This window comes from Sander lucioperca, chromosome 1, assembly GCF_008315115.2.
Source record: "Sander lucioperca isolate FBNREF2018 chromosome 1, SLUC_FBN_1.2, whole genome shotgun sequence".
Lineage (NCBI taxonomy): Eukaryota > Metazoa > Chordata > Actinopteri > Perciformes > Percidae > Sander > Sander lucioperca.
The window spans coordinates 3,294,548-3,317,067 of NC_050173.1; the positions used below are offsets into that span (position 1 = coordinate 3,294,548).

The 22,520-nt window shown below is 42.1% G+C and overlaps 1 protein-coding gene across 1 annotated transcript in view; it reads left to right on the top strand.

The window, feature by feature from the left end:
• Window positions 1-22,520, top strand: part of LOC116056518 (glycine receptor subunit beta-like) — a 136,129-nt gene that overhangs the window by 71,014 nt on the left and 42,595 nt on the right. The gene's annotated exons all lie outside the window — the stretch shown is intronic.

Consider the following 22,520-nt stretch of genomic DNA (forward strand, 5'->3'; position numbering starts at 1 on the left):
AGATGTTCACAAGTCATTTTTTGGAAGTCTAAGTCGAGTCTCCAGTCTTTGAGCTCGAGTCCAAGTCAAGTCTCAAGTCTTTGAGGGGCAAGTTCAAGTCAAGTCTCAAATCTTTTGCCACGAGTCCAAGTCAAGTGTCAAATCTCTGGCCATCTGATCTATCCCTAACACTGTATTGTTAAATCTTATGAATTCAAAGCATGTCCTGTAGCTACCATCCATACACTACAGTATCAAAATCAGTTGTAGGATAACTTCATGGGGTCTACTTAACACATCCCTCTAGCCCTCGGACCTGGTGAAATATTAACCTAAGTCTGTCACATCGTATGGATACAACTATAAAGATACAATTTGCCTGCTCCCAGCATTAGCACAACACTGCGATGGTTAGCTTGTTACCTGTGACGATATATGCTAAATGTAACGTCTCTTTCACTCAAAAAAATGTCTAATGTCGAAGTGGAAATCAAGAGAATAGTGGCAGCGCCACACCAGTTACAGAACAACATGCATCTCAGTGTCAGTCCAAATTACGCACAATAAGCAGTTTGAACTCACTGATGTAATGCCATTTATTTTCTAATCCAGCGCAAGGGAGAGCCGACTCAGAGGAGGAGAGGTTAGTGAGGCCAGGTGACAGTGCGCACGGATCTGCTGCGCCACGCATGGATGAAATAATGAAATAGTAAATAGGACTACAGTAACAGAAATATGTGCAGAATTAAGTAATTAAGTAAGACAGTCAAGATGGCCCAGTGTTTGGTAGACCAGGTACACCTTGTTCACTTAACATCCTACAAATCATCCATGGGATCAATTACGCATCACATGAGTTTGCCCACCCGACACAGCATTTGTTCTGGGGAGATGGATCCGTGCGTCCCGCCTCCTGTGCGCCATGGATGTCTGAGCCTCAGCAGCTACTAACTATAAAGATACAATTTGCCTGTTCCCAGCATTAGCACAACACTTTGCGATGGTTAGCTTGTTACCTGTGATGATACACTCACCTAAAGAATTATTAGGAACACCCTACTAATACCGTGTTTGACCCCGTTTCACCTTCAGAACTGCTTTAATTCTTCGTGGCATTGATTCAACAAGGTCCTGGAAGCATTCTTTAGAAATGTTGGCCCATATTGATAGGACAGAATCTTGCAGTTGATGGAGATTTGTGGGATGCACATCCAGGGCACGAAGCTCCCATTCCACCACATCCCAAATATGTTCTATTGGGTTGAGATCTGGTGACTGTGGGGGCCATTTTAGTACAGTGAACTCATTGTCATGTTCAAGAAACCAATTTGAAATGATTCGAGCTTTGTGACATGGTGCATTATCCTGCTGGAAGTAGCCATCAGAGGATGGGTACATGGTGGTCATAAAGGGATGGACATGGTCAGAACAATGCTCAGGTAGGCTGTGGCATTTAATCAGAATCAGAATCAGAATCAGAAATACTTTAATAATCCCAGGGGAAATTATTTTTGTTACCACTCCAGGTATACAAACAACATATACAAACAACATATATTATCCAGACTTTTAACATATATAATAAAAACAAATATACAGTAATAATAAATAAAATATGAAATGTAATCGATGCCCAATTGGTACTAAGGGGCCTTAAGTGTGCCAAGAAAACTCCCCCCACACGATTACACCACCACCAGCCTGCCCAGTGGTAACAAAGCATGACGGATCCATGTTCTCATTCTGTTCACGCCAAATTCTGACTCTACCATCTGAATTTCTCAACAGAAATCGAGACTCATCAGACCAGGCAACATTTTTACAGTCTTCAACTGTCCAATCTTGGTGAGCTTGTGCAAATTGTAGCCTCATTTTCCTATTTTCAGTGGAGATGAGTGGTACCCGGTGGGGTCTTCTGCTGGTGTAGCCCATCCGCCTCAAGGTTGTTCATGTTGTGGCTTCACAAATGCTTTGCTGCATACCTCAGTTGTAACGAGTGGTTATTTGAGTCAAAGTTGATCTTCTATCAGCTGGAATCAGTCGGCCCATTCTCCTCTGACCTCTAGCATCAACAAGGCATTTTCGCCCCCCAGGACTGCAGCATACTGGATGTTTTTCCTTTTTCAGACCATTCTTTGTAAACCCTAGAAATGGTTGTGTGTGAAAATCCCAGTAACTGTGCAGATTTTGAAATACTCAGACCAGCCCATCTGGCACCAACAACCATGCCACGCTCAGAGTTGCTTAGATCACCTTTCTTTCCCATTCTGACATTAAGTTTGGAGTTCAGGAGATTGTCTATTCCTGGATGACACCCCTAAATGCATTGAAGCAGCTGCCATGTGATTGGTTGATTAGATAATTGCATTAACGAGAAATCTTACAGGTGTTCCTAATAAACCTTTAGGTGAGTGTATATGCTAAATGTAACGTCTCTTTCACATTAGCAAGTGACTGACCTATTTGGGTGCGTTTTGAGATGCCTGATGAAGTTCGACGTTGTTGATCCGGCATCATTTATCTTGGTGCCACACACCTTGCATGTAGCTGTTCACTTACTGCCACGGAGTTATTGAAAGCAAAACTAATGACAAAAGGCACAACTCTGGGAGGACTTGGTGTCGCCATCCTCAATGCATTTTTTGATATGTGAGTGCGCGCACATAAGGCATAGCGCATGCGTTACGTTGCACATTATGGCAAAGGGCAGGGGACATGCAGCTCGTCATATGTTTCCCCAACGTATAACACCTGTTCCATCAATCCTGCTTGCAAGTGTCCATTCATTAGACAACAAACTGCACTACATCCAAATTCAACAAAACACCCAACGCGAGTTCAGAGACTGCTGTGTTTTTGTTGTTGTGGAAACATTGCTGTATCAGACTATCCAGCTACCAGGCCGGCTGCTCTGTCGCCAAGTAAGACTAGCTAGTGGAGATGGGCTGTGTTAACACGGACTGCCTGGTGCAGAAATGGGGTGCTTGTATCCAACTAACTGCTAACTGCTGGTGGAGTTTGTGACTGTTAAATGCCGACCATTCTATATTCCATGCAAATTTACGGCTGTGTTTATACTCGGTATTTACAGCCCACCAAGCGCTAATGCTAGTAGCTATTGTAGTGGAAGTTTTTCTTGTAAGCAGCAGGAGTGCGTATCAAAAACACCAGATGAAACAAATAAGGACGATTTGAGGATTAAACCAAAGTTTGGTCTTTGAGTATTTATTTAAATTTGCAAATGCAGAGAAAACAGTTTCACAAGTACTCATGGCACATCTGAAAGGGCCTTCTGACCCAGCTAGAAAACCATACATCTATATAGTAAGAACTCACTTAAACCACCCCCCTCCAGGATAAGTTTAGCAGCTACGCAGATGAAAAAACACCATAAACAGTCACAATGACTTTACAACCTTTCCCCTCTGATCCTGCTCTCTACTTAGCCTAAACACCTGTTAAAGCAAGAGACAGAAGGAGACACAGAGCAAATGTTATGGCCCTTCTTCACCCTTATCTGCCAAAAAAGGAGAGACTGAGTTCTAAAAACAAAAAATAACTTCACCTACTCAAGGTTTTATGATGCCAGTTGCTTCTTCTCTTGGAGTCTGTAAGTCTATAACAAAACTAAAGATTATTAGGAAACTCCTGTAAAGTATATAAGAGTATCTTGTAAGATATCAAACTATAATGTTAAAATAAAATTTCCCATTACACTATGTGTTAGCTGAACCTGGAGCCTATAATGTGTTTGCACTAAATGTAGCCTGTTTCGTATGTTGTTTTTATATAATGTCGTTTTTATATATTTTAAATGTGTAACACCACTTGAGCCACGGTGAAACGTTGTTTTGTGTATATGGTTGAAATGACAATAAAACACACTTGAGTTGAGTCTCACTGTCTGTCTGTCTGTAAACGGTAAGCGTGGCTTGGGAGTAAACGCTAAAGCAGCGAAGCAAGTGCATTCTGGGATTTGGTGTCTTTCATCCACATGAGCCAAAAACACATTTTCTGGCTTTTCTCGGCCTAGAAGCCACCAATTTCAAAAAAAAAAAAATCACATTTCTACTACATAAGTGACCCAATTTAAAGATATATTCATCTTTCCAACAGTGAAATATCCCTTTAAAGTGCCCATATTATGAAAAAATCACTTTTTCTGGGATTTGGGGTGTTATGTTGTGTCTCTGGTGCTTCCACACACATACAAACTTTGAAAAAAATCCATCCATGCTGTTTAGAGTGAGATACAGTTTCTGAACGTGTCCTGCTTTCAGTCTCTGGGTGAGCTGTTCAAAATCGGCACGGCTTGTGACGTCACAAGCCGAAACGAGCAGGCTAACCGCAACCATTAGCTCGTTAGCATGCTAACGCTAATGCTAACGCTAGCATGCTACCTCGTTCTCAATAGCAAAGCACTGCTACAACACACACAAGTTCAACATAATCTACAAAAGAACTACTTACATGTGCGCCCTCATTTAGAAGTCTCCCAGCTAATCCTGCCTTGTAACTGACCGAAGTTGTAGAAACAGCCTGTCTTTTACTGTCTATGGAGCTAGCTAGCTGACATGATCTACATCTGAGCTACTGGGCATGTGCAAGTGTAATCAAAGATAGTACAGAAGAAGAAGAAGAAAAGAGGTCTCACTCTGTAGCTAAAACAGAGACCAGCTGAAAAGAGGATCTGCAGCAGTGAGAGAGAGCACTGCAGTACAACAAAAATATGGTGTTTTTTGAAAATTAAACCATGTAAACCTATTCTGGTACAACCTTAAAATACAATTATGAACCTGAAAATGAGCATAATATGGCTGCTTTAAGCAAGTGGAAGTACTAAAGTATTCAACATTTTTTGTACTTAAGAATTGCAAGTAGTTTATTTTAAAATGTACTGAATGTAAAAGTATTGTGTTATGTAGAAACCAGTCAAAGGTTTGAATATCATTAGGGCCCAAGCGCTGACAGCGGCGAAGGCCCTATTGAAACTGAAGGAATTATTATTACGGCAAATTAATAACCTTTTTGAGGGGCTTAACATACTCAAAAACTCACCAAAATTGGCGGTCGCATGAAGTCTGGTGAAGATTTACGTATTTTAAGGGGTTCGGGCATAGGCGCACAAAAATGTCTCACTAGCGCCCCCTACAAAATTTAACAAATTGAGCCCCTGCAGTACGTTTAACGTAGACTTAACGAAACTTGGTATACATTTGTAGCATGTCAGCACGTACAAAAAACGTCATTGGAGCCATACCCTTAACGCAACAGGAAGTCCGCCATTTTGAATTGAAAGTTCTAAATTAGTGTGATTTTGGCCATTTCTACATGTCGTATAACAAACTCCTCCTAGAGATTTCATCAAATTTGGTCTGTGCCATCTTAAGACGTTAAAGATGAAAAGTTATTAAAAGAAAAACTTTTCGTCATAGGGCATGGCCTTGGCGGGGCGGCCATTTTGTGTGTTTCGCCATCAAAACAGGAAGTGGGTGTAACTTGAGTGTACATCGTCCAATTGGCTCGAAACATTTCAGGATTCATAAGAGTCCTACCTTGACGACATATACACGCAGATATTGTCTCAAAGTCATAGCGCCCCCTAATGGCAACAGGAAGTAGTACTAAAAGTCAAGGTGCTATACTTTAACAAACTCCTCCTAGAGATTTCATCCGATGGACTTCAAATTTGGTCTGTGCCATCTCAATACCTTAAAGATGAAAAGTTATTAAAAGGAAAACTTTTCGTCAAACTGTGTGGGCGTGGCAGCCATTTTGAGTGTTTAGCGATGAATGAGAAAGTGGCTGTAACTACAGTGTACATTGTCATATCTGCTTGAAATTTCCCACAATCAACAAGAGTCCAGGCCTGAGGACATATACAGGCCAATATTGACTTTTGGTTATAGCGCCCCCTGCTGGCAACAGGAAATCAGCCTTATATGACAAACATCATCCGATTTACATGAAACTTAGAATGTGTGGTCTACTTGTAATACTGAGCCGGCCCCTATACTTTAACCACGCCCATGTACTCAAGCCACGCCCCCCTTTATGGCTTTTGAATTGTTTAAGGTAGAGTCTTGTGTGAGGTATCACTGAACTCAGAAGAGAGTGCCTTTTTGATTGGTGATGTTTGACCCAACCCTATGCGTTAGTCACGCCCCTTTCCATAACTAATGACCCGTTTGATGTACAGTCTTGTGTGAGGTATCATTGAACTCAGCATAGAGATCCCTTTTCATTGGTGACGATTTGCCCTGCCCCATATGCTTAAGACACGCCCCCTTTAATAACTAATGAACTGTTTTTGGTATACTATTTTGTGAGGTATCATTGAACTCAACAGAGAGTTCCCGTTTTCATTTGTGACGATTTGCAGTGTCTGACTGCAAATGCACGGTTGCAAGGAGCAGCGTCCACCAGTAACTCCGACGCACGCAGAGGAGCGAGGGCCCGTCCAACGCTGCTTGCAGCTTTAATATTGTTTAATATAATTTCAAATGTTTAGCCTAAAGGACACTCACAATTCCTTTGGCTGTAGCAGCAGTACAAGGAATGATTTGTAACATTTTTAGAGGTCCAAGCCCGAGGGGGCATGGGAACCGCGTAATGCAGAGCAACGCGGTTCACATCTCCAGCGGAGCTGCGGAACCCTATTGTTTTTCTACTGATTTTTTTTTTCCATTATTCTTCTCCGCCTAAAACTCTGACTACAGCCTAAATCGTACATGGTGGGGGGTTGCCTTTTTCAGGACTGGTCCGAAACTCAGCAAGGACCTCAGGCGCAAAAATTGACCCACTTTCACCACTATGTGGTGCTATAGCAGAAAAAATGTGTTTGTCCCTATAACTACACCGTACACCAGACATTTAAAAACCATATATCCACGTGTTCCCTGGATCCAACTGAATCTCGTGATATAGGCCACGCCTATTTCCGCCTAGACTTTTATGCGTGAAAATTCGCGATTTATCAAAAACCTACTTTTTCGATCTCCTCCTAGACCGTGCGACCGATCTGCACGAAACTTGGACGGTAGCATCTCCAGACCGACCTGACAAAAAGTTAATGAAAATAATTTTTATAGGATAAAAATTGCGCATATTACACACAAACAAATTTGTGTAGCTAACTATTAAAACACCAACTTTGCCATATCTCAGCCAAAATAAATGCTATCAACGCCAAACTTTAGATTCTTGTTTGATATGACCCTCTGGAGGTCCCCCACGCGTTTTACGAAAATTGGTCACTAGGGGGCGCTACAAGTACAAAAAGTTTATATCTCATGAATGGCTCATCCGATTTTTACAAAATTTGATGGGTACCATCTAGGGACACTCCTGAGGCCATCTCTAGAGTGGGATACTGAGGGGTCAAAGTGGGCTTGGCCTATGGGACCCAAGTCTAGATTCACCACTTACACTAATGTGAACAACTTTAAATTTACAGGGTAGATAGACAATGGGTCATGGACCACACCTACCAAAAATTACACATTTGGACCACTAGGTGGCGCTATAATGTTTTTTTGCCCTTAACTCCCACATTACACATCACACATTAGGGGGCGCTATAATCAACGTAGACATGTTTTGGCACTTTAACTCAATCACTGTTAATGACATATTTACAATGGGATTGTACCACAGACCTTGCAGCTCACACTTCTCAATATTTACTGATATTTACCTCCTACCGTTGCATTTTGGTTTTTGCTTTCGCGTGCTCCCCTAGTTTTCTACAATAAACAAACTTCTTAACCCACCTGACAAAGTTTCTACAACCTTCACAGTGGACAAATGCAACTCTTTTCTCTCACTTTTTCAATTAAAAATCAATACCATTCATAGGCGCCGATACTGTGGGTGCTCCGGAGTTCGAGCACCCACGGAAAATACTGAGCACCCACGTGTGCCAGACTGCCAGTAGGCTACATTGATTTAAAATTAAACATTGCAGTTGGTGCTAAGTGGCGCATCTGTCATAGTGTGATTGGTTATGTCGGTGACATTGATTCTTAATTTCCCACGTGTCAGTTAAACTTTTCATCTCCAATGCTATCTGTATCTGTGAGAAGTGGCGCTGTCCTGAGATGAAACCTACTTCACGGCTTAATTATCGAGTTAATAGGCGTGTGTGTTCGCGTTGGCCGCTGTCCATTTCCTAAGGTTCTGAAATGCAAACCATTTTTGACTACTTTTTTTTAAAGGGCGTGCGCCTGTGAGCACCCACAGAGGAAAACATAAATCGGCGCCTATGACACCATTTACAACAACCTGACCACCTCCCCTGCTCCTTCTCAGTCACGCTGTCATTTCTCTCTGCTGTCCCCTGCGGTCAGGGGGGTTAAGAAGTTTGTTTATTGTAGAGAATTGTTAAAGGTAGTCTGTATATGCATGGAGATGAACTGTTAACCACTACATTTGCAATGGCAATGTACCGCAGATCTCGCGACTCACACCTCTCGATATTTACTGACGTTTGCCTCCCCACCGCCAGGCTTTGGGTTCCGCTTTCGCACGCTCCCCGGGGCGTCGGGGGCGACTGGCATCGGTGGCTTGGACCCCGTCATAACTGCTTGCAGTTCTAGTTTATATTTGTAACTGTTGGGATTTTAACCCTGTGAATGTTAGATAATGTGTATTAGCTGCTCCAGGGCTCCTATCAGAGAGCACGAGTCACCAGGTGGAGTTCAACTTTTTACTTGGTAGTAAGATGGTGCATTACAGGTAGTCACAAGCTGTACATTGCTGGAACCCAAAAAAGGTACATTAATGTCACAGCTAGGGCTGGGACGATTCATCGACATAGTCTACATCATTGATTACGTAAATGCATCGACACAAATAATTTGCGTCGATGCGTCACTAAATAAAATAAATAAATAAAACTTGCGTGCAAATTAATTAATGTAATGTGTAACTAATGTAATGCGGAACTACTGTTAGATACGCGGGTTCTAGGGACACCTAATCTGTAGCCCCCAGCTCTGAAGCTAACCAAGCTCCTCCGCCTGTATGCAGTTTTTTGTCAGGTCAACGGTCCAGTGAGTGAGTCAGAGATAGCAGCACGAAAGGACAAGTATGGCGAGTCGTGGAGAGTGAAGAGTTCCCCGCCGGCCTCTTTAAGATCGCAAGTTTGGGAAAATTTCGAGACTGTATGGCTGCAGCCTGGAGCCTCCCGTCTCATGCCATCCCGCCTGGTGCCATCCCCGCCGAGAAAACATCGGTCTTCGGGTCAGTTACAGTAGTAGGCTACAGGCGAGAGTGTGGAGGATAAGACGAGGACTTTGTGTCGGCTTTGTTCAGCAGTTGTTGGGTATGTGAGTGGAAATACATCATACAACAATGTTGCTAACGCATAGCCGACGCCATCACCCAGATGTGCCAATCACTGGAATGAGACAAAAAAAACTGTCCAACTTCTCCTCTCAGTGCTTAACCAGCCTTTAGATACAAATAATTAAAGTTAAATTAAAGGGAGAAAAGCTTGGATGTTAAACAAGAGCTTATTCATTATTTTACCTACTGTTAAAAAAAGCAAATACAGGCTACTCTTTTTGCACTTGCTCTGTTTACTTTAAGTTTTTATTTTTGTATTCCTCCTGAAAGTGACTTTATTTTGTTGTTGGATTGATAGCCTACATCTGGCTTCAGGTTGCACTACAAATTCATTTTACTTGAACAGTGCAGTATTAAACAATTTTAATAAATAGAGATTTGAACCTTATTGAAATTTGTTTTCTGTAAATTGTTAATAATTGAGCAATGGGAAAATAATCACTAATTGAAAAATTAATCGTTAGATTAGTCGACTAATCGAAAAAATAATCGCTAGATTAATCATTTAAAAAATAATCGTTTGGGACAGCCCTAGTCACAGCTGTTATAACTATTATCTGATATAACAGTGGGTTATTAATCACTTATTAACAAATACTGAAATAAAATGTACAATTATCACACTGTGCAAGTAAAATGAACATCCTTTCCAGCACAGTAACGATTAGAGCTTCAAAAAACGTATTACACACTAGCTAGTAACGTGTGATGAACAGTGGAAAGTTAGTAAGCTAGCAAAATACAGATAATAGCAGCTTCACATCGCAGGATAAAACGGTTAACATTCAGTACTCATTGCAGACTGAAACAACTCAGAAATAGCTTAATCTGCTGCAACAATAGCTAAATAGAAAGAGTACAAACTTACATCGTCTTTGACTTCTGAACAGGCAACCACGAAAAGAAACATGACGCGATCTCGTACGTAACTAACGTAGCCGTAACTACACACACTGTAACCTACACAGTCTCCGGAATGTGAGGAATTCACAACAGTAACGAGTAACGATGCAGCACATAAAAAAATGTATCGGAGTAAAAGTATTAAACTCATCGAAAATATGTACTGAAGTAAAAGTAGAAGTAGGAGAAAAAAATAATATTCCAGTAGAGTACAGCTACAGCCTTTTAGTACTTAAGTACAGTAGTGAAGTAGTTCTACTTCGTTAGTATACATCTGTGGAAAACACCATATATTTGTTGTACTGCACAATGCTGCAGCTCCTTTTTTCACCCTGTGTGTTTTAGTTCATTTCCGCCCAGTATTTCCGCTCTGTTTGCACACATGGCGGGTGTCAACAAAGACAGATGGAAGTGGACGAACAAGGAGACGCACTACCGGGAGTGCCGACACAAATGTACCTTGTCTACCTTGTCTCTAACGATCGTCTACCACAGCCTGTAGTACGATTGATGGCCAGCCCTTTCTATTGACTAAATCCCTGTAGCCTTCAGCAGGGGGTCTAATCGGGACGGATTGCGCCATACACCTGTGGCACAAGGTGCGCTCTGGAGTTACGCAGCGAGATATCATGCGCCTCATCCATTCCAGGTAGGTATATATACCGTCGCATCATCCTCGTTCGTATGGCATTGCACACGGCGTAAACACACCGGTGCACGGTGGTTTTGCTGACTCCAAATGTTTCGCCTACCACTCTGTACTCTGTGCATGTAGCCAGTTTGTAGAGCACAATGGCGATACGCTTCTCGGTTGGAAGATAGGCGATAGCTTACGACATCTGGGAAAAGGGCCAAAAAAATTACACAACAGGTCAAATGTTGTCTTGGTCATCCGAAAATGCTTCAACCAAAGGGTTTCCGTGAAGTGTCTCTGAACCACGATCTTCCAGAACTGTTTGGAGCGCTGTCGTTACCACACCACAGGCCGCCTCCGTTGTCATCGGGCATTTACGTGCATCTGCATCATCATAGCAATGTGTTGATAACGTCGTTGTTTTCTTATTATAGCTTGATATGTCACTATCAGCTGGCACATAAGCACTATTACAACTTGTGCAATATTTATCATTTGTTGGTAGATGGCATGATCCATTTTGTCTAGCAAAACTTTGTTCACAAAAGTTAGCTTGAATGTTGTGCGATTCAGTGTGAAAATGAATGGAAACACCTTAAAATGTCTAAAATCAATTTGATATACTAATTTGATCGCAAAACAGCATGTGACGTCATTACGCACAGGTTTTTATTCGCTTTAAAGCCGTTGGATGGAAACACACTTTCACCAGCTTTATTCGCATGAGTTTTTTTACTGAACTTAGGATAATTCGATTGACAAGTGGATGGAAACTTAGTGTGTTTTAGCTACAGAGTGAGGCATCTCACTTTTGTACCATCTTTGTTGGGAGTCGCACATGCAAAGTACTGCTAGCTAGTCAGTTGCAGAGCATGAGAGAGTGCCATGCTAGCAGCTAGGCAAGCATTATAACGTGTGTAACAAAGTGACGCACGTTTGTCACAAAAGTAAAGGCTGGACTACAATAGAGTTGTTTGGAGCAGTTTGTGAACAGTGTTTTCTCTTTTTTGTAAGTCCCTTTGGGGTGGACTTTGGGCTTTTTCACTTTGTAAACCTATAACGTGCACAAAAAGATATATAACACAATAAAGGAAAGGGGAAAAGCCAAAAAGCATAATATGAGCACTTTAAAATAAAGAAAACCCTCTGTTTCAGGCCTGATGCGAAGCTTAGGAGCAGGGTAGTCCAAAACTATTTATCTGCCTTACTCAAAAGAGCAACAAAATCTAATATGCTTATTAGAGAACCAGAACCTGGGGGATGGAGCCTGGTCAGCCCTCAAGAAGACATGGGAAAGGGATCTGGATATTACACTGGATGATGAGGAATGGGACAGAATCTGTAAGACTGTCCAGACTGTTTAGACTTGGATTGAAGACAGACTAAATTGTTGGAAATGTAAGACAGAGGACGGCCAATTACTTGTGATCCTGTAATACAGGAATTTTGGACTGGGATACATGATAACCTATGTCAGATTGCAGGGACCCAGGTTCCATTCAGCCCAAGATTATTTGTTCTGGGAGATGGATCAACCCTAAGAGGGATGGATAAACACATAAGAAGCTGGGTCCAGACTAGTTTAATGATAGCCAGACAGATTATTTAAAAGGATGGAAGAATGAAGGGGTGCCGTCAATTCAAGACTGGGCTTGTGAGATTGCTAGGGTGGCAGCATTTAAAAAGATGTCAAATAAACGGTTTGCAATATTTGAGAGAGTTCTGGAATTCTGGAGAGCTCCTAACAAGCCATGTACTGTGGAGAGGTGTATACTATGGGCTTATTGTTTTATCACATATACATATGTTTATTTGTGTTACAGTTGTTTATTTTGTTATTATTTTTTTATTTTGTTATATTATTGTTTTGTATTGAATATTATGGTTATTATGTTATCTTGTCTTATTTTTTCTCTGAGTAAGTGGTGGCGAGTGGGGGTGTTTGGGGGGAGGGGATGTGTTTGTTTTGTATGCTGTTTAAAAAGTAAAAATTGTCAATCATAAAAAAAGATAACAACAAAATGTGTGGTACCTTGGTTAAGAGTTCTGAGTCCAATCTGCAGCTTTTAACAGTCTCTCGGCCTGTACCGCGTAGTCCAGGGAACTCTGAGCATCGACTTGTAGCACATTGGATAAATCTTCAGGGATTCCATGTTGAAAACAATAAACAGGAGCCAATAGCATAATATGGGTTAGCTATAAAGTGCCTAGGAGTCCATTCACTTTGCTAATGAATGCTAACAAAATACACTCATGGGCGAAAACACAAAGAATGAATTGCGGCCGCTGATAACATGATAAAGTGCGCATCGCTTGCAACTGCTATCTCCACTGTTCCACGGTCTGATTTACAAAAGATATTGTGCTAATGATATTACAAACAAGCATATAATGTTTCGCAGCAGAGTGCAATTTTTGGATCTGATTGCAATTATCTATGTGGCAAGTATAAATGTTGCCTTTGCAGAAAGAACACAGTATACAGAACAATGACAGAGAGAAAAAGAAACATTAAAATGTTTTTCAGACTGCTAGGCACAGGTCCTCACGACTCACAAATACCAACTGTTATCCAACCAGTCATTACAACCTGCTGGCTGCTGAGCAAACCTATATTTTGTGACCTCATCATCATCTAAGTCACAACAGAACAAAACCCACAATGCAGACTGTTGCAGTTCTGAATGAGTACCTGGAACACATGAGAGAGCACCTCAACTGACTGGGGAAAAAATTTGAATATTGTCTAAGTAGACGAAAACAAACCAGTGAAAAAAATCACAGAGAAAATCATTAATGAAAGCCTGGAAGACAGCGGGAGCATTAGTAAGACCTAAAGGCATTACCAGGTACTCAAATGGTCCAAGTGGGGTGTTGAACGCTGTCTTCCACTCATCCCCCTCCTTAATTCACACCAGGTTTTAGGCATTGCGTAGGTCCAGTTTAGAAGAACTTTGCTCTCTTTATTAGAGACAAAAAAGAAGCCTGCCCCTAATGGTGAGGAGGACGGCCGAATGATCCCTGCTGCCAGAGACTTAAAGATGTATTTCTCCATTTCCTCCCTCTCCGGCTGCAAAAGATTGTTTAAACGACTGGAGGGAAGCGGAGCCCCCGGCAGCAGATTAATCACAGTCATTGGGGTGGTGGGGGGGCAAGGAAAGGGCTCTATCTTTACTTAATACCTCACGAAGTTCATGGTACTCAGGAGGTAATTGGGACAGGTCGGATGGATAGGAGTCAGTAGGGGGAGATGTATGGGCTCCATCTGCAGGAGGAAAGGCTGATCTTAAACAAAAGGAGTGATAAAGTGAGCTTCAGCCTACAATCTAAACTTAGCACAAAAAGTAAGGAAATTTGTGTTTGGTAGATTATTTCTCTGTGGTAACAATGCTTTTTGGCAATAAATCTTATACTGTTGGAAAGCCTGTTTAGTTCCCTTTCAAATGGTGCCCCATTTGTAAGGAACATGCATTTGTGGGATGAGCAGCAGCGCTGAGTATGTGGGTTGTGCCCATGAAAAATTTGCCAAATCTTCTCTGCCAATACCAAACAGCTTATTCTGCCATTGACTCATTTGGTGTTTGGTGGATTGGATGATTGAAGTTTGAAGAAACAAGACATATTGGCAATTTAACAATTTATTCATTTCACAAACAGGAGCCTCAATAGCGTGTGGAAGAACCATATACAGCCACAACAGCCTGGCACCTCCTCCTCATGCTGGTCACCAGCCTGGTAACACACTGCTGTGGGATGGCATCCCATTCTTCAACCAGCATTTGTCGCAAGTCGTGGTGGTTGTGTTGGTCACTCTGGCACGAACAGCACGCCCAAGCTGATCCCACAAGTGTTCAATGGGGTTGAGGTCGGGACTGCTGGCAGGCCATTCCATCCTCTCCACTCCCACATTCTGGAGGTAGTCTCTTATAACCCCACCCTGTGGGGGCGAGCATTGTCATCTTGGAGGATAGAGTTTGGTCCCAGACTGTGGAGATATGGGATTGCCACTGGTTGCAGAATCTCATCTCTTTATCTCTCTGCATTGAGATTGCCTCCAATGATGACAAGCCTCAAAACAATTGTCAATAGCAACAGCAAAATAACCTGTTTGGCAGTGGCAGAGAAGATTTGGCAAATTATTCATGGGCGCAACCCACATACTCAGCACTGCTGCTCATCCCACAAATGCATGTTCCTTACAAATGGGGCACCATTTGAAAGGGAACTAAACAGGCTTTCCAACAGTATAAGATGTATTGCCAAAAAGCATTGTTACCACAGAGAAATAATCTACCAAATACAAATGTCCTTACTTTTTGTGCTAAGTTTAGTTCAGAGACCAGTCTATGTGCGGATTATGTTGTTTTAGCCAGGGGGGCCCCAACACTAGTGGATTATGGGGTTTGGTGATTATTCAAGTTCAAACTACTTTATTTATCCCAAAGGGCAATTCAATTCAACACACAAACAGCAGACAGGAGTACAGGAGTATGTCAGAAACAACAAACGAGAGCCGGGCAATGAGTTCAATTCAAGTTAAGGACAATGATAAAATAAATAAATACATGAACATTAAGATTCCCAGACAAATAGAGCACAAGCAAGACCATCCTCAGAATAACAAAATAAGATGTTCTTTTCTAGAGACTATTGCCAAGGTTTAAAAGTATGATAGCGGACCTACCCATCTAAAGCTAGTGATGGGATGGGTTTTTCCAGAGGCTCCAGATTTCACCCCAACTGCACCGCGAACCCAGGAGATTCTCCTCCACCCCTGATTTCACAAGCATCTAAACTGCCTTCAGACTTCTCACTCCATACAGATAGTGATGTAGTGATGAGGGAGTGCCTTTGGCAGAAAACAGAACAGCATGTTTGATTTTATGAGGCTGGAGGATAGTGTATGTTTCTTCCCCCGGCAGCCCCCATTGGTAAAGTGGGACACCTTTAAAGGGATATTTCACCACTGGAATTTATTTAAATTGGGTCATTTATGTAGTAGAAATATGATTTTGTTTTTAGAAGTTGGTGCCTTCTAGACCGAGAAAAGCCAGAAAAATTATTTTTGGCTCATGTGGATGAAACACAACAACTCCCAGAATGCACTTGCTTCGCTTCGCAATGAGGCCACTCCCAAGCCACGCCTACCGGTTACAGAGGGCAGTCAAGTCAAGTCAAGTCAAGTGGGTTTTATTGTCATTTCAACCATATACACTGTATATAGTGAAACAAAACAACGTTTCACCGTGGCTCAAGTGGTGTTACACATTTAAAATATATAAAAACGACATTATGTAAAAACGACATACGAGACAGGCTACATTTAGTGCATACATATTATAGACTATACATGAAGTGCAATTACTACTTAAAGTAGAGCAATTAAGACAGACAAGGGACAGGACAGACAACAAAAGACAGGGCATGGAGGATCACGTGACCGACGACCGCAATGGCTGCCCAGGACTAAAGCTCCTCACCTGGCTGGAGCCGGCGGAGGGACTGGTGCTGGCGCACTCAGCGGCTATGGACTAGCGCTATCTGGAGTACTGTACAACTTTGACTTGAGTACTGTATGTAAGTTTTGGAACCAAGTTTTAAAGGAACATTTAATTAGGCTGGAAAAACATGATGAATGCGGACTATTCAGTTTATGATCTGTCTATTACTCTTACTAGGCTGGTGTGTTGCAAGGAGAGCTGAATTCATAATGCAAAGAGTGAGGCAAAATTATTACTTTAATGGCTGTAAACCAAGCAAATTGCTTGCTCTGAAATTAAAATAAAGCGAATCCAGAGCTACTATCAACAGCATCCGCACAGACCGAGGTCTCTCAACAAATCCTAAGGATATCAGCGCCATTTTTCAATCCTTCTATTCAAAGTTGTATGAGTCCTCCTGCAACTCAGATCCGACACAGTGCCAGGAGTTCCTAAAAGAACTAAATCTGCCTCTTTTTGACCCAGATGAGGCAGAAGAACTGGGTCAATCTATAACGTTAGAGGAACTTAAATCAGCATTAAAAACAGTTAAAAAAGGGAAACCGCCATGGTTGGATGGAATTCCATCAGAACTTCTACAGTATTTGACATATTAGGACCTACCATCTTACAAGCTTTAACCTCAGCCATAGAGAAGGGTACTTTCCACCAACATACCAATACTGCGCTAATTTCTGTCATGCCAAAAAAGGGCAAAGATCTTACGGATTGCTCAAATTTCAGGCCCATCAGCCTCATCGGGACTGATATTAAGCTTTATTCCAAAGTCTTGGCTCTCCGCCTAGAGCGCTTTATTGAGAAGCTAGTCCACCCCGACCAATCAGGTTTTATACCAATGCTGCAGACTATGTACACAGACTATTTCATGTAATGAGAGAGGCTTGGCTTAGGGGCTAAATTCATTGACATGGTGTGTACTTTATATGCAAATCCCACGGCCATAGTCTCAACCAATGGCTTGCATTCTCAGCCATTTCCCATCGAGCGGGGCTTGAGACAGGGATGCCTGCTTTCCCCCATGATGTTTGCAATCTCTCTTGAACCATTAGCCCAAGCTATAAGGCAGAATAAAATATGTAATGTCCAGATTAAATCCAATAGCAGCTCAACATCATTATTTGCAGATGATGTTTTGTTGTACATCTCTGATCTTCCAAAAATTCTTAACATCTTCAATGAATTTGGCTCAATTTCCGGCTATCAAATTAACTGGAATAAATCTAATCTTTTATTGAACAACAGGAATGTGACATCAGCCATTAGTGGTACAATACCAACCCAAAGCAAAATTACATATTTGGGCATCACCATACACTCATCGCTACAGCGTCAACTGTCCAGGACAACTATGAAACTATATTAAGTAGTGTTCAAAGGGATCTGGCCAATTGATCTGCACTGCTGGCATCGCTACAGTCCAGGATTGCTGTTGTTAAAATTAACAGTTCCTTGTGTGAATTTCTTAAGTACAATGATCCCCTTACCCCCACCACTACATTTCTGGAAGAAACTTGATACCTTAATTCAGCAGTATATTTGGAATAATAAACAACCTAGGCTAAAATACTCTACCCTGCAATGTACCACAAACACGGGAGGCCTGGCCCTCCCCAACTTTAAAATATATCACAGAGCCTTTCAGCTACGGGCCCTCAGAGTGTGGATGGACCCCTCATCTACAGTTCTATGGAGAGAAATACAGCAAATAGAGCAAAACCTCACTGGAAGTCTAAAACTGCAAGACCTTGGCTTTGCAGGTGTGTGTCCAAAAAACTGTATACTAGCCTATGGCCTTATTATTACCAACACATTGACCAACTTTAAACAGGTGGAGGAGCAACTACGCTACACCAATAACCAGTGGAGTGACAGAGGTATTTATACTTTAGACTAGCTATTCAATGAGAAAGGTATGTTGACTTTTTAAGACCTGAGAGCTAGTTTTGAGGTCCCCAGGACATCCTTATTTTATCTTCGCTTAAGATCAGCCCTAAAATGTTGGAGTGCCATGGGGAAACAGTCTTGAGGCGCACCCAGTCATTAAATAGTTTGTTGATTTTCCTGTGAGAGGATTAGTGTCCAAGATTTATGCTAAACTGGTGCAAGGATCTAGGATAACTCCCAATAGTAAAAAAAATGAGAGCGATAGCTGAGCCCCGAGAGGAACACAATTAATTGGGAGACTTTGGGAGACTTTGGGACATTTTCCACTGTTCCAAGAACCCAAATCACCAGCAGATCCACTTCAACATATGTCATAGGACATATTGGACTCCTCAGAAGAGATACATCTCTAAAGTCATTCCCACTCCCTATTGCACGTTCTGTCAACCTGAACAATCTGGAACTTTCCTGCATATGGTCTGGGAATATGAGCAGGTGCATGAGTTCTGGAATAAAACAACATCAATAATATCTGATGTGATAGGATGTTGAATTCCTGCTGACCTGATTGTTTTGTTACTTAATGACAACTCTAAATTACATCTGCTTGGGAGACAAAAAATTGGCTAGCCGGCTCAACTGCAACCAAGAAAATGATAGCTCAACGCTGGCTCCCCCCTCACTCTCTTTGTATAAAACAGTCGTTAGCGTATTTTCTAGACATAGTTATGCTTGAGCTCTCTACAGCAAGGATTAACAAGCCAAATCATTGAATATCAACCTAGGGAAAAGCACAGCAGCACAAATATCAGACCTAACCTCAGTACCACAAGAAATAGAGGAGAGTGACTAGGCAAGGTGTGATTTCTGTTTGTTTATTTGTTCTGTTTTCCTCGAGACCGCGGAGGGTGGGGGGTGGGAGAGGGTTTTTGTTGTTCAGTTTGTGTTTCTCTGTTCTGTATGTCTCATGATAAAAAACAATAAAAAATGTATCTTAAAAAAAAAAAAAAGACAGGGCATATGTATTAAGTGTAACAGAGCACTTATTGTTGTAAGTTAGGTTCACCGTGAGGTGAAGGTAGAATATAAGAACTTTCTTGAGATTTGCGTGGTTGAAATCACCAGCAACAATAAATAGTCCATCCGGATGTGCGCTTTGGGGCTCACTAATAGCTCCGTAAAGTTCAGATAGGTATGCTTGGTAGCATTAGCGCTTGGTGGGTGAGTATAAACACAGCCGTGAATTCGCGTGGAATGTAGAATGGTCGGCATTTAACAGTCACAGCAGTAGTTGGATACAAGCACCGCATTTCTGCACCAGTCCATGTTAACATATATACACAGCCCACCTCTACGAGTCTTACCTGACAGAGCAGCATCTCTATCTGCTTAGAAGGCTAGCAGGCCTGGTAGCTGGATAGTGGAGTCCGGTACACTGTTCTGCCCTACAAAGGCAAAAGACCTTAACTCGCTAGAGTGTGAAACTGAGAAAAATGACTTTAAAGTTTCTGTTTTGCCCAGACAAAAGTATTATAGGTAGGACTCCCAAAATTTTACAACTAGTTGCTATAATGAAGAAATGTTTGTATGCAAAAAATCTTGAGCTCAAAATTGACCTTTGACCCTTGTTTGGCAGTTACTGTACTCTGCCTTTGTATCATGTGCCAAAAACAAGAAGTCGTGCAAAGGCAAAAGGCAGTAACTGACATATAATCAATATTTTGATTCTTGCTGTTCACCATACTTACATCCATTATAAGAACACCTAACCAAGGTCTAGTCAACATGGTATTAGTTTTAAATTATATAGAAGACCTTTGGTTGTTCCGATTTAGTGCTATAATGATCAGGATAGTGCGGCAACACTAACAGTTAAACAGTATGACAGATACTTTGCAGTACAGTATACAATATGAATAAATACAATAAATATTTTCTCAATAAAGATAATTTAATTATAATTGAATACAAAGGTATATTTATTGTTTAACGATAAATATATTATGTTTAACACTTTTGCAAGGCACTGTAACCATGTCATATTCTCATTAGGGGCTGAGCCCCCCTAAAGGTCTGATCCTAGAACCGCCCCTGGTTAAGGGTTAAGGGCCACCAAACTGCTCACGATGCACAGTCAACAAACTCAACTTGGATTACTACTTTTTAATTCTGAGAAAACATTGACAGAGTTGACCGACCATTTAGGTTAGCCTACTTTGTACGGACGTTAGCGATAACTAGCTGCTATTATGGATTTGTGTACGATCTGACATGAACACCTGCAAGAAGGAAATATGGTTCAAACACGTATGGATTGTTGTGGATACAGCAGATGACGTGCATTGCTATGGATTATATCTTCCATGGATTATATCGGATTGCATGGAAAGGTAGGATGCCTGTGTATTTAATAATTGGTTTTCGGTGTCTGATGTGAGGCTTCGTCAAGTGAGGAGCTGTGTCAGCATCACCGTTAGCGCTACGTGACACAGATTAAATTTAGCTAGCTCCGGGCTGTCACTGACGTTGACAGATCTGAACCATCGCCACTTTATTTCAAAAATGTGTCATTTGTATGTTACGTGGTTTGGTGACAATTAAAGCGGCAAACTTTGACAGTAGGACAAAGCCAGAGTACAGTAACATCACGGCGGCACAGTAACATCTCTCTTGATGCCTGGTTAAACAAAGTCAGAACACCTTAACTCAACTTCAGCGTGCCGGAACAAAGGCAAAGAGCCGTAACGGCTGTTACGGCGTTCTGCTGTGGTTTCTCGTATCGTTTTGGATGTTACGGTTGTCATAGACCTTTATTTTCTCGTTAAAACAATCAAATTGACTCACGATATTTATTCACATGATAAAGGAGGTCTCAAATAACCCAAAAATGACATTAACTCATTTTTGACCAAACATGATGTTACGGCGTTTTGCCTTTGTAGGGCAGTGTTGTTCAGCCATGTTTCCACAAAAACAAAAACACAGCAGTCTCTGAACTCGCGTTGTGAGTTTCGTTGAAGTTGGATGTAGTCCAGTTTGTTGTCTAATGAGCGGACATTTGCAAGCAGGATGGATGGGACAGGTGGCCGGCTAGCGTTAGCTTTCCACCTAGTTCGAACTCCTGCCCTTGTTCCGCGTTTCCGCTTTCTCGCACACCGCTTTCGATGTCCCCTTCCCTGGCTAGCGGCATCAAGCGACACCGCAGGCTGAGGTGCTGGTCTGCGTCGCGTAGTGTGTCGAGTATTCCGTCTGTAATAAAGCTTCCTGCATATTCTCCGATCTGTACCAATGTATCCTGGTGGTGCACATGTGCGGTAGTTTGAATGCACATAATTGCAAGGTTGCTGCTGAAAAAGTCTTTGCCAGACAAACATTTTACATTCTACTGCAGCAGCTGCTCCCGGCCGACCTCTTATTCCTCCATCATCCGCAACTGTTCCTCACTGTATTGCGGCTCGTACAGGTAGTGTTGCAAGTTGGTGAATAAGGACGCTATACAAAGTGTGGGTTAAGATCCGTGTATTGACATGCTGCACAACTGACACGTACAACCAGTAGCGCCCAACACTGCTGACTTCCTGTTACATGTTAACATACTCAATTTCCCCACAGGGTGGAGCTGTTGCCTAAGCAGTGCAACAGGATACCCTGTAACATCTCCCTTCCTGTAGTAAGATATCCAAGCATTAACTAGCATTGTCAACAAACATGAACTTTAGTAAAACTCTACCTATTAACTCTGCAGAGAACGTCCCGACTTAATATTACAATAAACAGAAAAACCTAATTTACCATCGCAGCTGTTGCAACACAAATACTGATATGACAGCTGTTAACAGTGTTCTTGTTTTCATGTGTTCACTTTCCTTATTCAGTTGTCCCACTTAAAGGTCCAATCTATCCCAAGGCTTAATCAGCCTGCCACTCCGGGAGTATGCCTGGCCCTGCTCCTCTCGGTGTGGCGTGCAAATGGTTTGTGATAAATGGGATGCCCCCCCATGACTGGTGCCTGTCTTTTCATTGCTGTCCTCGTTCGCAGAGCCCCCCTCTGTTGCATGTGCGTCCCCGGGATGCTCCAGGGAACGTTCTAGATGCCCTGATAACAGCGAGGGGGCTCCCTCCGCTGGTCTAAGATCGACCCTGTTGTGACGGTATGTTGTCCCCTCCACGTTAACCACATAGTACCTGGGGCCTGCCTGCTGCAGGCACACACCTTTTCTCCACCGGCCAGTCCTGTCCCTAGGGAGTGGTTTCATCCTGATGGGCTGGCT